This window comes from Castor canadensis, chromosome 2, assembly GCF_047511655.1.
Source record: "Castor canadensis chromosome 2, mCasCan1.hap1v2, whole genome shotgun sequence".
In the NCBI taxonomy this organism is placed as follows: Eukaryota; Metazoa; Chordata; class Mammalia; order Rodentia; family Castoridae; genus Castor; species Castor canadensis.
This window is the reverse complement of record NC_133387.1, coordinates 156,794,749-156,809,901: the sequence shown is the minus strand read 5'-3', so window position 1 is coordinate 156,809,901 and position 15,153 is coordinate 156,794,749.

Genomic DNA, 15,153 nt, shown 5'->3' with positions numbered 1-15,153 from the left:
TAGGCAGGCCAAACAACTTGTAAGTTTTTCAGAGAATGATCAAGTTTCCTTCTAAGATTTTATCAGGTTCCTTCCACTAACCTGACTGACTGCCCAGGAAGGAAAAAAATACTAGACCTCAGGGTCAGACCATTAAGTTTGTGTGCATAGGGGTGGTATGATATAAACCCTCACCAGAGCCCTTTAATCACCATGTGTCAACCCGACCACTGGAACACTGGCACATTGCCAGGCCTGTGTGGACTACAGGGAGCTGACCCCTTGCTTGGGGCTTAGCAGCAGTGGCAAGAATAGGGATTCGGAAATTAGACTCCCAAACCTGGCCTGGCCACTTCCTTGCAATGTAGCCCTGGTCATGTCAGAATCCCTCAGAACCTCAGTTTTCTCTTCTATGAAATGAGGCAACTCAACTCGAGAAACAGTTTGAAGACCATTCATTACTTTTCTCCACTCGCTGCGCTCAACATAAAAACCTCCTTAAATGAGTCGGTGCTATAGACATTTTGTTAAACACCCCATCATTGACCCCCTGCTCTACATCACACTGGCATGAGCTTCTGGAATCCAAGCAGGAGTAACGCCCATCCCTGTCTGCCAGGTGCTCAGCATGAGCAGTATAAAAACTCAGAGAGAAGCTGGGTGCAGTGGCTTGAGCAATCCTAGCTACTTGAAAGGTAGAGATTGAGAGGATTGTGGTTCTAGGACAGCCTGGGCAAAATGTTCTCAAGACTCCCATCTCCACCAATGGCTGGGCGCCTATCATCTGCAGCTACGTGGGGAAGCACAAATGGAGGAATGGATGAAAAGCAGAGCCCATCTCAAAAATAACCAACACAAAAAGGGCTAGTGTTGTGGCTGAAGCAGTAGAGCACCTACCTAGCAAGCCTAAGGTCCTGAGTTCAAACCCCAGTACTGCCAAAACAAATTCTGAGAAAGAAGAAATTCAGAGAGGTCACAGCAGATGGAAAAAGCTACTCTGAAAAAGTGGTGACTTTTAAATTGATTTTAGAGAGGAGGGCTGATGTATGAGCCAAGGAAAGGATAGGGAATGTTTGATGGTAGTTGGACATGAGATTGGAAAGGTGGGGAGGGGCCACAGACTGAAGGGTCTGGAATTCCAGGCTGGGATATTCAGACCTTATCGTATGGTTTGAAGCCATTGGTTTCTCTTCTTTCCACCTCTTCCCTTCCCTGGCCTCTCACCTTAGGGCTATTTCAGAGGTTGAAGCCTGTGATGGTCAATATGGAAATGGAGCTACATGAAGCTAATTTTTAAAATCCGTTGATACAATATCACTGGTCCCTAGACTGACGAGCTAACATAGCAGATCCCTGAATTCAGTCATTTCTGTTTCACCCCTGTTGAGATTCTGTCCTTTGAATCAGCCAGGTCCAATCCAACTTTGTGGAGTGCATCACTGATGGCCTTCCTGTCATCAAGAGCTAGGACAAGCCAACACCATGACTTAGCTCACGCAACAGCACATTCTTCTGTACTGGATAGGGCTGGTCCCTGGAGAGGACCTGGAGAAGTGGGCTGGACAGCCAAGTGCTATGGTGTGTATCCCTGTTCCCCAGTTGATTGGCCATGACTCAAGGATAGATACAAAGACTAACCAGGGACCTACTGCTGTGATCTGTCAGGCAAAGATGAACTGGGCCGCTTAGCTTCTCTCTCATCATAGTTTGAACACAGTCTTATTAGCTGTGGTTGCTAAAGCCCTAAGGGTTTGCAGTGTTAGGCTGGGGAGGCCACAAATATTTGGGCTTTCTCCCTGGTCAGTGTCTTGGTAGGATTGAGTTAGGTGTGACCATTTGACTTGCTTTGGCTAAGGAACTGTGAGCAGAAGCGACTTATGGTACATGACTTACCATATTCACTTTTCAAGACTGTGGTTGCTCTGTCATTCTGGGTTCCCAAGTGGCTCCCTCCTCCTGGTCCCCTACTAATCCTTGGAGAACATGTAGCAAGAGCAAGATATGAGTCTTTGTTATTTTAGGCCACTGAGACATGGGGGTTGCTTGTTATGAAAGCATCAGTAGCTTTTCCTGACTAATATACCACAATAGGCCACCTTAGTCATGAGGAAGCAGAGAAGTCTGGTCATAGAGACAGGAGAATGAAGCAGATGTGTCAAGGTAGACAGGAGGACCAGTCGGAGAAAGATGCAGGGAATATGACTAGTTCCAAGAGTCCTTATAATGCCTTCTTCATTTTCTGAGGTGACAGGAGCAAATGTTTCCTTGAAAATAAAAAAGCTGAGCAAATCACGGTGGTAGGGGAGCCTGCACAATATCCTTGGCCCAGAAGTTCTGGGTAAACCCTGAACACATGCTTGGAATTTCCAGACTTCTCCAGTACTTGGTATTCAGTTATTTCTCAGCAAATGTTTGTTGAATGGCTTTTAAATTGTTGCTTAGCCATACGAATAAGTGGCAAAGTACTGTCTGGGAAGGGAAGGAAAGACTGTGTCTCAATTCAAAGTGCACACTCTGTAAAAGGAACCCTTATACGCTGCTGGTGGGAATGTGAATTAGTGCAGCCACTATGGAAATCACTATGGAGGTTCCTCAAGAAATTAAAAATAGATCTACCATTTGATCCTGTGATACCACTTTTAGGCACATAGCCAAAGGAATGTAAATGACAATACAAGAGAGAAACCTGTACATTCATGTTTATAGTGGCACTATTTACAATAGCTAAGTTATAGAACCAGCCTAGGTGCCCAACAACCAATGATTGGCTAAAGAAAATGTGATACATGTATACAATGGAGCATTATTTAGCTATAAAGAAAGATGAAATTATTTGCAGGAAAATGGATGGAACTGGAGAGCCTCATGTTAAGCAAAATATGTCAAGCTCAGAAGACAAATGTTACATGTTGCTCATATGTGAAATCTAGACCTAAAAAAAATGACATGATTGTAAAAGGGGGACTATTTTTTTTGGGGGGTGGAACCAGTGGGGTTAGAGAAAGGGAAAAAGAGAGGGTAGAAGGAGGTCAATATTATAGAAGTACATTATATATATGTGTATGAAAATAGCACAATGACCCCCACCAAATGATGTTAAATAGAAGAAGAGTGGAGGGGAGGAGGGTTAAGAAAGAGTAAAAATAGATGGGGTGAATTTGATCAAGTACATTATACATATAATATATATGTCATAAGTATCACAATGAAAACCCTTTGTATAATTAATTTATGCTAATAAAAATTAAATGAAAGAATACCAAAATATAGACTCTTACTTTCTGAAGAATGAATACAAGTGATTTGACAGTGTAGGAAAAATATCTCACAGTAGTTTTTGACACCTCTTATATGGAAGCCATTTAGGACTTACGGGCTCAACAGAAGTGGAGAGGAGATTAGTCAGCCTCCCATCACTGTGATAAAATACCTGAGACAATCAACTTAGAAGCAGCAAAGGTTTATTTTGCCTTAGTTTTGGAGGTTTTAGTCTATGGTTGGTTGACCTGTTGCTTTTGAGCATGTGGCAAGGTGGCACATGGAAATGTGGGAATGTGAGATGGAAGAGGCCTGTTCACCTCATGCCAGCCAGGAAGCAAAGAGAGAAACAGGAAGAGGCCAGGGTCCCACTGTCCCCTTCAAGAGCACAATGACCTAACTTCTTCCACTAGGCCCCAACTTCTAAAGGTTCCTCTACCTCTCAATAACACTACAGGTTGGAACCAAGTCTTCAACCCATGGCCTTTTGGAGACATTCAAGATCCAAACAATGAAGGAGACATGAATCTTCTCCTCTAGGAAAAATATCTTTGCATAATGCTGGCTAACCCCCTCTCTTTGGGGTCATTTGATATGCATCTCCAATCAAGTTACCTTTGTCCCTACTGGCTGTCCATAACTCAGTTTTCCTTTCTTTCTCTCTCTCTCTCTCTCTTTCTTTCTGAGGCAGGATCTTGCTTAGTTGCCCAGATCAGCCTCAAACTCACTCTGTAGCACAGGCTGACCATGAACTCAAGATCCTTCTGCATCAGCCTCCTGAATGCTGAGATTACAGGTGTGTACCACCACACCCACCTAGCTTAGTTTTTCTAAGAGGGTTTTAATATTCACTATACTGTCCCTTTCCCTCCACAAAAGCACCTAGACTTGCCATACCATATTCCCCAATATTTAGTTACAAAGAGAGTCAATTTGAGCAGAGCTTCCTAATGTGACACCTTCAAAAGGAATGCTCACTTGAATATGTTCAGCAGGGATTATTTGTTTTAAAAAAGAAAACAAAACCTTCACTCCCTTATAGTCATACCTTGTTCAACTGTCGTGGCTCTTACCTGTGCACCGTGACTCCCCCAGAGTCAACCATGCTGACTCAAGCAATTAAGGGAAAGTGAAGAATCTGTAATTAAATGGAGACACAATCGCTTCTCCTACTAGGTTTTGGAATGCAGTATGTTATGCTCACAACTCATTGTCCTATGGAACAAGATTCAGCATGTTCTCCTCATACACTAGGGAGTTTTGTTCCCAAGAGTTTATAATGCCACCATCACAAACCCATGGAAAATAGCTTCTGCCTCCTGGGAGGGCTGAGCTCTGAGAAAGAGCTTGAGGCCATTGTGGATGCCTGTCTTCATTGCTCAATGACTATAGCCAGCCCTAATTCTGCTCAGAGGCCCTGGAGTATGCGCACTGCCTGGGGAGTTAACTTAGGCCAAATGGCTCTCTCGATATGTCACAAAACAAACAAACAAACAAACAAGAAACCCCACATAGTTTTCCTGCCTTATGTTTTATCTTCTGTCTCTCAACAGCCACATCTATGTGTAGGTTTAATCAAACCCTTTGTAATGGAATTTAACTCTCTCAAGAATAGCAATATTCCTATTTGCATGTAAAGTTTAAAAAGCACTTTCGAGTTCATTATCTTAACTTCAGAACAAGTGCTGTATTTTCTACTCTAGTTCAGAAAACCAAGGGCAGTGACTTGTTTGAGTAAGTCTTCCTACCTGGAAGGTTAACAATGCAGGAACTTACACAGTTGTCCCAGTCCCAGCAAGAATGCTTTTCTAGTCATTTATTCTCAAGTCTATTTTTAAATTCATATTTAATTTGATGTTTAAAAGCAACAGATTGGGGGAGGGAGGTGGCCCAAATAATGTATACATATGTAAGTAAGTGTAAAATCGATAAAAAAAAGTTTCAGAAAGCAACGTATTTGATCAGAGGAGAGGGGGCCACCAGAGGGCTTTTGTACATATTGAACATGGTTAAAACGTGAAATGAATGAGGCTGAGGCTGAAGGCTGTCTTATTCTGTAGGTCAGTGTGACACCCTGGCCTCCTGAACTTACCCACCCACTCTCAGCTGATGCAAAAACTCCCTCTCATGTTTGTGGTCCAAGATGGGAGGATATGGAAATCTTTATGAGGCTAGAAGGGCAGGTATGTTTACTTTATTCCCAGTAGCTTCAAGCAAGAATTTGCTGTAATCATTAGAAATCTAGCCCTACTTTCCTGCAAATCCTGAGTTTGGCAAAGGGAAGGCCACCAATTCATCAAGGCAATATGCGTGGGGAAAGCAAGACAGCATCCGCATCAGGACAGCATCGAGGACTTCGTCAAGCTTGGCCTGTGCAAAAACGAAAGTGCCACAGGCCTTGCTGGAGACCCAAGCCAGCCTCGCGGCCATATCAGAGCTGTGGGATGGTTTTAATCATCACTTACCAGCAAATCCTGCATTCTTTTCATATTAAAAGCCACCTGTTCATTTTTATATTTTTATACTTGCTTCTCAAGTTTCCACTGATGTGCTTAACAGGAACACATGTGGAAGTGACCTCTAGGGTCTCCTGAATGGGCAGCACAGCTTCACTCTTACTGTGTACACAGCCAAACCCCAACACAAAAGTGCCTTCGGGGTGGATGACTGGGGGCCCCTTGTTGGACTTTATATCTAGCTATACACCCTATTCAGGCTCTGTGAGGGCCACTCTGTTAGGTAAATTTAAAATTAGATTACTAACATTTTGTTTCTATGCCTCTGGCACACTCACTGCAACAGATTAACTTTCAGTGGAGTGATGTGTCTGGAAGCCTGCGGGTGGGGTCAGGTACTTAGCAATGAGTTTGCTTTTTTATTGTTGTTGTTGAGATCCTTTTGCTACAGACCAGTAGAACCTTTTCCCCAAACACTTTCTTCTAGGACCCTGGCTTCTTCTTAAGAGAGCCTGTTTTCTTGCTTTCATAGAATTTTCTGTTCCTCAGGAGAAATGCTTTCTTCCAAAACCATTCCACCACAGGAACTTAAGAAAACTTTGTTCCTTTTCTGAGGTCCTGCCCTGGAGGAGGGAGCTCCGTCCAGGCTGTGGGCTGAGTTCCAGAAGAGGCCACTATTTTTAGAGTGGCCTTCTTCACTCCCCAGCACCTGCCATGATCTGTAACCCAAGGGGCTACTTAAATGCCAGTGAGATGACAGAGGACAAGGCAGCCTGAGCTAATATCCTAAAATATAACCCAGGAGAGATTTTTCTTATGCGAGCCATGTCATGCCCAGCTCTTCTCCTCTTCCTGTTCCTTTCTAAACCATGGGGTTGTCATAAATCCTGACTGAAATGTGTGACATCTGCCCCAGAAAGATGCCAGCCTGAGTTGTGATGATGCTACTCTTGGCTCCCAACTTAATCTTTCCTTCTACTGTTCAGATTGGATGGAGGCAACAAGAGGAGGTCTACACAAATTTCCTTGAAGCAAATTCTTTTTTGGACATCTGTGAAATTATGTGAAGATGAGAGACAAAGGCCAGGTGATGAGGCAAAGGCGGGGGGGAGGGGGGTGTGGGCAAGCCTCCATTCCATTGAGTTCATTAGCCCTGGAGATGGTACAAGCTGGAAATAGAAATGTGTTCTCAAGAGGCCTGATAACATTTGTGGAGGGCAGATGCATCATGGGTAGTGAAGGATAACTTGAATGTCTTAGGATGTCTCTAATCTTAGAGTTTGACATCAACCCACACTATCCCCAGCATTCCTTGGTGTCACTGCCAGTACAATACTGAGCTGATAAATTCTAGGACTGACCCAGTGTGGAAATATATATATGTGCCTCTACTGATTGGTCTACCTACTTTAATTTCTCCCAAATGCTGGGATACAAACTGTTGCTCTTATGAAGTCAGAAGCTTATTTTAAATGAAGTAAGCCAGGGCTTTTGTCCCCTTTCAAGGGATCAGTTTCCCTTAGTTGCATGAAAAATGTAATTGGTAAATCATACATACAGTGATTAAAATTTGGTTTAAATAATATGCATGATATATATGCAGTGTATTTCATAGGTATGTATAATTATATATGTCCACACATACTAAAAAGATTTGGGAAGTTACACATCAGCCTGATAACTGAGTTCACTTCCTCTGGGGAGGTAAGAGGGGTGCTAAGGTCAGATAAGGTGGCCAATGATACAGCTGTATCATTAAGGTTGAATTTTTAAGTAGAATATATTTATGAGTTGTGTAAAATAGTAACAATCTCTTATTTTCACTTTATAGCTGTTTTAAAATATATTCTTGCATTTATTATATAAAATTCTAGAGGGTTTATAATTTTCCCTTAAAGGAAGAAAAGTCCACTTTGGTTGGTATATTAGCTAAAACTTCATGGTAATGAAAAATACATTTTAACATTTCCTTCAGGGCACTCAGCTGTTTTCCCTCCCTCCCTCCTTTCCTTCCTTTTTGACACAGACTTACTGTGTAGCCTGGGCTGGCCTCCAACTCACAATCCTCCTACTTCAGCCTTCCAAGTGGTGGGATTACAGGCATGCACCACCACACATGGATTCAACAGTTTTTAAGTGCCTACTCTTTGTCAGTCAAAAAACTAGATGTCAGAAATTTAAAAGTGAGCAACAGTATTCTGGCCTCTCAGTGTTCTGAGATCCTTTATTCCTAAGTCACAGCTTGTAGTAAAGTCAAGTGTTGAACCACCTCCTGGAATCACCATTATGTTCTTTTACAGCCCACTCAATAAAATTAGTTTCATTATTTCACCATCTTATGTTTGGATCAAAAACAACATGCCCTCAGCTTAATCATGTCTCAAATTTGCCACACTTGGTTCCTGATGACTTACAGGTGTTTCCAAAACTCTAGCCTACCCTCAAAGGATAAAGATTTCCCCCAGGAAAAGACCAAAGAGTGTGCTACAGAGTTTAAAGACATAGATGTTCTCAAAGTGAAGATCAAAAACACTTTGGGATAAATATAAGTAAAAGAATATATAGCAAAATGTTTAATGTAGCTTTCAGATGATAGAATTATGAGCAATTTCAGAAATACTTTATTTTCTAAAGTTTCAAAAATAAGCATGTTTTCTTTTTATAATAGTAACCAAGCAATAAAATTGCTTAATGACTCCTTTACCCACCACCACCAATGCTTTTTATGTTAGTACAAGGCCTTCCAAAGAGATAATTTTGAAAGGAACAGTGTCTATAACCCTGATTACCTGTGAGGTTCCATATCATATTTTGTGTGTTTCCAATTTTACAATCACAGGCGATCTGTATACTTGTCCTAATGCCTTTCATGGAAGAAACACTCTTTGAATATTCTGTCTCTCCCCACAGGATTCACCTTAGGATTTACACTGAGTGTACCACAAGTAAAGATGGCCATAGCCTCTCATTAGCTTGGTCTTGAAATAAGGCTAGGACTTGAACTCATTTCAGACAGGCACCAGAGTTCATGTTCACCACTAGACTGCATGGGCCCTCCAAATGTCTGGTGGAGTAGACCAACTGAGGGAGCACATGTTCATTCCCATTTCTCTCCTCTCTCACTTAGAGAATCTGAGTATGGACGGTGAGTTCATGGCTGGAACCATGTGCTCCCTCCATGTGTGTGGTCAATGGGGGCAGCCATTACTCATGTCCTCTCTTCCTGGTTTGCCCTGGGACTTCTCAGTCATCAACAAATTCCTCCACAGCATGAGTGTTGATGAGTTGGGTTCCCAGTTTCCCCCATTAGGGAACCCACTATGGGTTTTCTTTTGAGGTTCTTTCTTCTTGATGCTTGCTAAGCTGGTGGGCTGGAGTGTCCTGGAATGACCAGAGACATTCAGAACGCTGAGAAGCAACAGTTCTGACCTACTGCCAGCCCAGGTAACACACAAGCCCTTGTGTCCAACTCAGCATCCCACTGGGGCCGGTTCAGGGGTTAAGACAGGGCGCCTTTGGAGGAAGAAAAGATTGTTTTAGTGAACAAGGTTTTGTATTTTGTTTCTTTATTTGTACCCTAACTTGTTAAAAACAGATGTAGTCTTCGTGAAATGGAGACACAATATGGAGATGCAATAAACTGGATACAAAATTTAAAAAATTGGGCATGGATTGCCTTCTTGAGGTCTGGAGTCACCCAGGCAAGAGTCTGATGAAGGCCTTTGATTGCTCCCAGCCTCAGATTCTCCTGTAAACTAGAGATAAGTAAGGGTGGTACATAGACTGCCATGTTTGCTGCTTCCCTTCCAACATTCACATATGGGGAAAAGATCAGCAATTTAATTATCTCCTATTTATCCATGAAATAGACAAGCTCGCTTGTCTTGATACCAGATGTGTCTTTAGTACAAACTAGTGATGAAGAAAACCGAGCATTGCCTGTGTTTTACTTCACACAGAGGAGTCAAGGCTACAAACCCATGTATCTTTTTGAGCAATTGGATTTTGCCACTTATTAGTTACATAACATTAGCCATGTCACTAAATCTCTCGAGCCTCAGTTTCCTCATTTGAAAAATAGGGATAATGACAGTGACCACTTCTTCAGGTGTCATAACTGAGCCATTTAACAGAGATAAACCACAGTGCCTGCCATGTAGAAAGATTCAATAAATGCTACCTTTATATTATTATCAACATATCAAAAGGTCCAAGGCAATCAACACGTGTACACATATGAGTGTTTGTGGATCTGAGTATAAAATGTTAGCGCAAACATTGTTATCAGACTATTTGAAGCTGTCTTCTTGGCAGTGAGCTCTTCTCTTCAAATTCTTCCCTCAACAACACTGACCTTATGTGACATGGCTTTCTATTTTACTTTGATTATTTGTTAATTTATTTATTTGTAGGCTCAGGATTGAACCCAGGTCCTGGGCACACTAGGCAGGCTACACTCTGCCACTGAGTTATATCCCCAGCCCACCACTTGTTATTTTAATCAGATAAGACTTGTATGAAAATGCTAGGGAGGTAGAACCTTGAATCCCCACCAGGACTGTATCAGATGGACTCTGGGGTCAAGGCAAGACCTGACCTCTGTTTGTTTCACCTTTGAACTTTTTGCTGACATATACATAAGAATTGTGCATATATTATACACATGCAGCTCATTGAATTGCACAAACTCAACAGACCAGATGGGGAATCAGAACATTCCAGAAACCTTCTTTCCCCTTCTACACACTATCTTCGCTAGAGATAACCACTCTTCTAACTAATTTATTCCTGTTTTTCACTGCATTTCAGTCTGGCCCCTGATTGAGCAGTTCAGTGACTGTTTCCCAAATATACTCTGTGATTAGTTTTCCATTTGTTTTTGGTGATTAATTCAACTGTCCATCACTTTGTTCAGTAGCACCTATGTGCAAGGCACCCAGTTAGTTAACTGAAACAACGAGATGAAAGAAGCTGAGTATCTTCGGTGCTTTTGCACCGTTCCTTTCATGGGGATGCGTCTCTTTGGAATGAGGTTCAAGTTTTCCATCCTCTTCTCTTGTTTCAGGCTTCCCATCTGTATCCTATCGATGAAAGCCAGGCCAGTTGAATTCTGACTCTTGAATTCTGACCAAGAGTTGACTCTTGGTCAACTGTGGCTGGAAGGTTTAAGGACACATGGTGCTTAAATGCTGTGGGACCCATTGTTGAAAAGGAGTGCTACTGAGAAGGGGGAGGGGTGTGGCTTGGAGGGTCGAAGCAGGGATGTGAGTCTGGGCTGCGCTGACCCTTTCCAAAGATGATAATCTATGATCTCCTTATATTCTCCGATGCAAATCCTTGCCCAACATTTCAGCTGCCTTGTTGTTCACCCTCTGCCCCAAAATTTGAACTAAAGTAATTAGGTAAGAGGCTCACGGAGGACGACAAGGGCTGCTGCTACCCAAACTGCCTTTGGGGGCCATTTCTGACCCTGACATGGCAGGGGCCACTCAGGAAGGTGGTCTTTTCATCTGGTTCCTAGAACTAGCTGTGGTTTTATAGACACACATGCTCTGCAGTCCCTCAGAGGGACAGGCATGTTTCATCACAGCACAGACTTGGCCCCTGAAAACTAATTTCCTGGATGCAGGGACCACCAACTGTTTATGATGATTTATTGTTGCAGAGCTCTGCAATTCCTGCCCAGGTCCCAGAAGTCACCCCTGGAGAAAGGGGAAGGATTTGCAGTGGCATCCTGAATCCTGTACAATGTCAAGGAACATAATGCTGGATCTACTGTCCAGGCTCTGCTTCTGACATTTGTGAGGCAGAGATGGAGGCAGGGAACTGTGTGCAGTTTGCTTCGCACACGTGATTTCATTTAATCCTCACTGCAAATCCAAGAGGAAGACATTGTTACTGTTCCTATTTTTATGGGTGTGCAACCTGAGGCAGAGAGAGGTTCAGTATGACACAAGTAACACTTACTATCGTCATTTCATCCTCATCCATTTTACAGATGAATTTCTTCTGACTTAGTTTCCCAATTTTGCACAGGTCATAGTGCTAGAGATTGGATACAGACTCAAGATTCTGAATTCTATCCACTAAGGCACACCTACAAATAACTGAAATAGAAGCTGACTGTAATAACACCTTTAGGTAATCCAAGTGAAATTCTATGGCATCTCAGAGAAAGGTGAGGTCACATATCTGTTGAGAAAGGATTGAAGGTGGAGGTGACAATTAGCTCTAGTTGTTGTAGTCTGGGCAGTAACTGGACATGTGTAATTTGAGGGAATTCCTCCAGCAAGAGGAATCAACATGACCCAAAGCCTGGGGAAGAGTGTGTGTTGGGGAATAGTGGGAAGTCATTTGATGTATCGGGAAGATTGCTGAGCAGAGTAGGACATAAGGCAGGAAAACCAGGGGGCTGTGGGCTTGGCAATTATGTCTTTGACAGGTTGGGGCAGATGGGATGACTGGCCATCAACCCACTGGTGGAGATCCATGACCCCAGAAGAATCCCCTGGTTTCCTTCAGCTTACTGGGCGCATGTGGTGGGAGAGGGGGAGGTGGGAGTTGAAGCACCACATTATTTAGAAGCACTGGGGAAATCCAGCAGCCTTCTAAAAGAAGGAACAGTAAAACTTTTATAGACTGTTAAAGAGTTCGACGTTCTAAGATAGGGTCAGATTGCCTGTGTGCGCACTTGCGCATGCGCAGACGTGTGTATTGGTATCATGATGTTTGCAGGTCAGGCAAGATTGGCGGGAGGCCACCTGGGGTAGCAGCTGGGCACCTCTGACCTCAGGTTACTTTCCCATCTCCAGAGGCAAGGCGTGTGGGAGGTTCGTGTCCCTCCTCTGAGTCTTAGTTTTCTCAGTTTCAAAATGGAAGATCATAGTATCTGTTGCCCCAGCTTGCTGCAAGGATCCAGTGAGATGTGCCTGTGTCTTCTGGACATTACTTCCACTGCTAGTTTATACTATGGTTTAATGTAAGCCCTCTCAGGGAGCATGCCTTAGAAAACAGCAGTCTTTAGGAGTAGGGCTGTTGTTTGACAAGGCCTAACAAACACACAACACCTTGTTTCAGCAAAATAACAAATTCTATGTAAGGCACATTTGCCCCTGCCATGAGCCAGTCCACAGTATAGTTTTTTGGAGGTTCATCTAAAAACATATTGAGCTGATCTCAGTGAGCTGAAAGAAACAAGGAAGGTTCTACATGATCCACTGATGCTTGTACAACAAACCTGCATCGAGCTTCTGTGTACCTTGCTCCATGAGTCCTGGACATGAGTGAGTTCTGTTCCATTGGCCTGCTTCTCTATAGCTTGTTTTAGAATCCAGAACATGAAATGTATTTGGTAATGAAAATGGAAGGAACCATGTTATTGAAAAAACTAATTTTTTTTTTGGCAGTACTGGGGTATGAACTTAGGGCTTCATTCTTGTTAGGCAGACGCTCTCCCACTTGAGCCATGCCCCAGCCCTTTTTGCTTTAGTTATTTTTTTGAGTAGGATCTTTTGTTTTTGCCAGGGGATGAATGATCCTCCTACCTATGCCTTCTGAGTAGCTGGGATCACAGGCATGCACTATCACACGTGGCTTGTTGGTCGTAATGGGGTATCACTATGTTTTTGCAGGGGATGCCTAGGGCCTTGATACTCTAATCTCTGCCTCCTGAGTACCCCTAGGTAATCCTATTACAGGTGTGGACTACCATGTCTGGTTGAAAACAAACAAGGATCTTGTCTGCTTGCTGCTCCTGTGGCCCATCAGTAAAACAAGGTGAATTAATCCCCTTCCAGATTTGCTGGATGGGGCCGACAGCCCTCCTGGTCTTGAGTTTTGCACTTGCCCTGGTGAATGGGTGAAGGGGCTGCTAGTGAACTGCTTGTATGTGTGAGTGTGTGTGTGTGTGTGTGTGTGTGTGTGACTCCAGAAGCAAGAGGAAAATCATTCTGGGCTTTTTTGGAAGGTCAGGCCCATTAGGAGGAGGGCCTAATTGTCCATAGGAGAAGGGTTTGTGGCTTGCAGTTTGGGAAGAGGATGAGATGCCTTCATCACTGAGGGTGGCAGATCCTGGGTAGAAGAGCTGCCTGGATGCTTGAGAACAACCGCTCAAACACCATGGCTACGGAGGAGCTTCTGTCCTGTGGTTCAGTGTGTGGATATGTTCATGGAACATTCTACCTTTGACTACAAACTTGGAGCAGGCACCTCAACAGTGACCACAGTGGACCACAATTACAGGTTTTCCCACATTTTCTCGTGAGTCCTCTAATCCTTGGGGAGAGGGTTGGTGTACACACATATGCACACACACAAAGCCAACACAGACAATTAAGCTGAGCTTGGTAAGTGAGGAGCTGGAGTCAGATCTGATTGAATCCAGCAACATTTGCAGTTGTAACCATTCTGACAGAGCAAGCAAGGGGCAAAGATTCACACCAGGTCAGCTCCCAATGGTGCACTGTCAGCTGGAGAAATTGTGATAGAAACACTGAATATTGGGGTGATGAGGATGGGAGGAAGGAGAGGCTGACATGGAAGTACGTGGGGCCAATCTGCATTATCTTTGGATGCTAAGCCTTTTTTGGAGAATTTACTTGTAAATTGCTTGGAAATTGAAGTCTTAGACATGATTCAAAGCCACAGGTAGTTCCTGCCCTGTTCAGAGGAACTTGGGATTTCCCATAGTGTCATTTTGCATTGTGTAATACTCTTTGAGAGAATATCCGGCTTTTGGAGAAGACAAGGATGTTCATGGGAAGTGAGGGCCTTATCTTGGTTCCTCTGTATTTTGGGTCCATCTGATTATCCCCAGGGATCCTGGGTGAAGCCTTTCTAAGTTCAGTGCTGGAGTGCTACCTTGAACATAGGAGTTTAATAAATATTTAGTGGATACGTGATTGAATGAACAATATACGTTACTTTTAAGAAGTGCTTTATATAGTTTATAATTATCTGCCTTTTATGTAATTTGGTTCTCACCTCTGTCAGGCATACAGGGTTGATGTTATTAATACTATTTGATACAAGAATCAACACATCCTTAGGTATGGCTCAAAGTCACACAGTCCTGCAACCGATGCTCTTCATGCTCCACTCCTGTCACATGACCAACTCATGGCTCAGTTCCCTGGGCTTTGTCCTTGCCAATCAGCTGTGAGATGGCATCTTTTCCCTGTCTTTTTATGTAAGAATTATTATTATTGCCATATTGCAGTACTGGGTTTGATCTCAGGGCCTCATGCTTGCTAGGCTGGTGCTTTCCCACTTGAGCCCTGACTCCAGCCTGTGTGTGTGTGTGTGTGTGTGTGTGTGTGTGTGTGTATGTGTGTGTTGGGTATTTTTGAGATAGGATCTCATGAACTATTTGCCCAGGCTGGCCTCGAACTGTGATCCTCCTGATCTTTGCCTCCCGAGGGCTGGGATTACATGCCTGAGCCACCAAACCCAGCCCAATTCC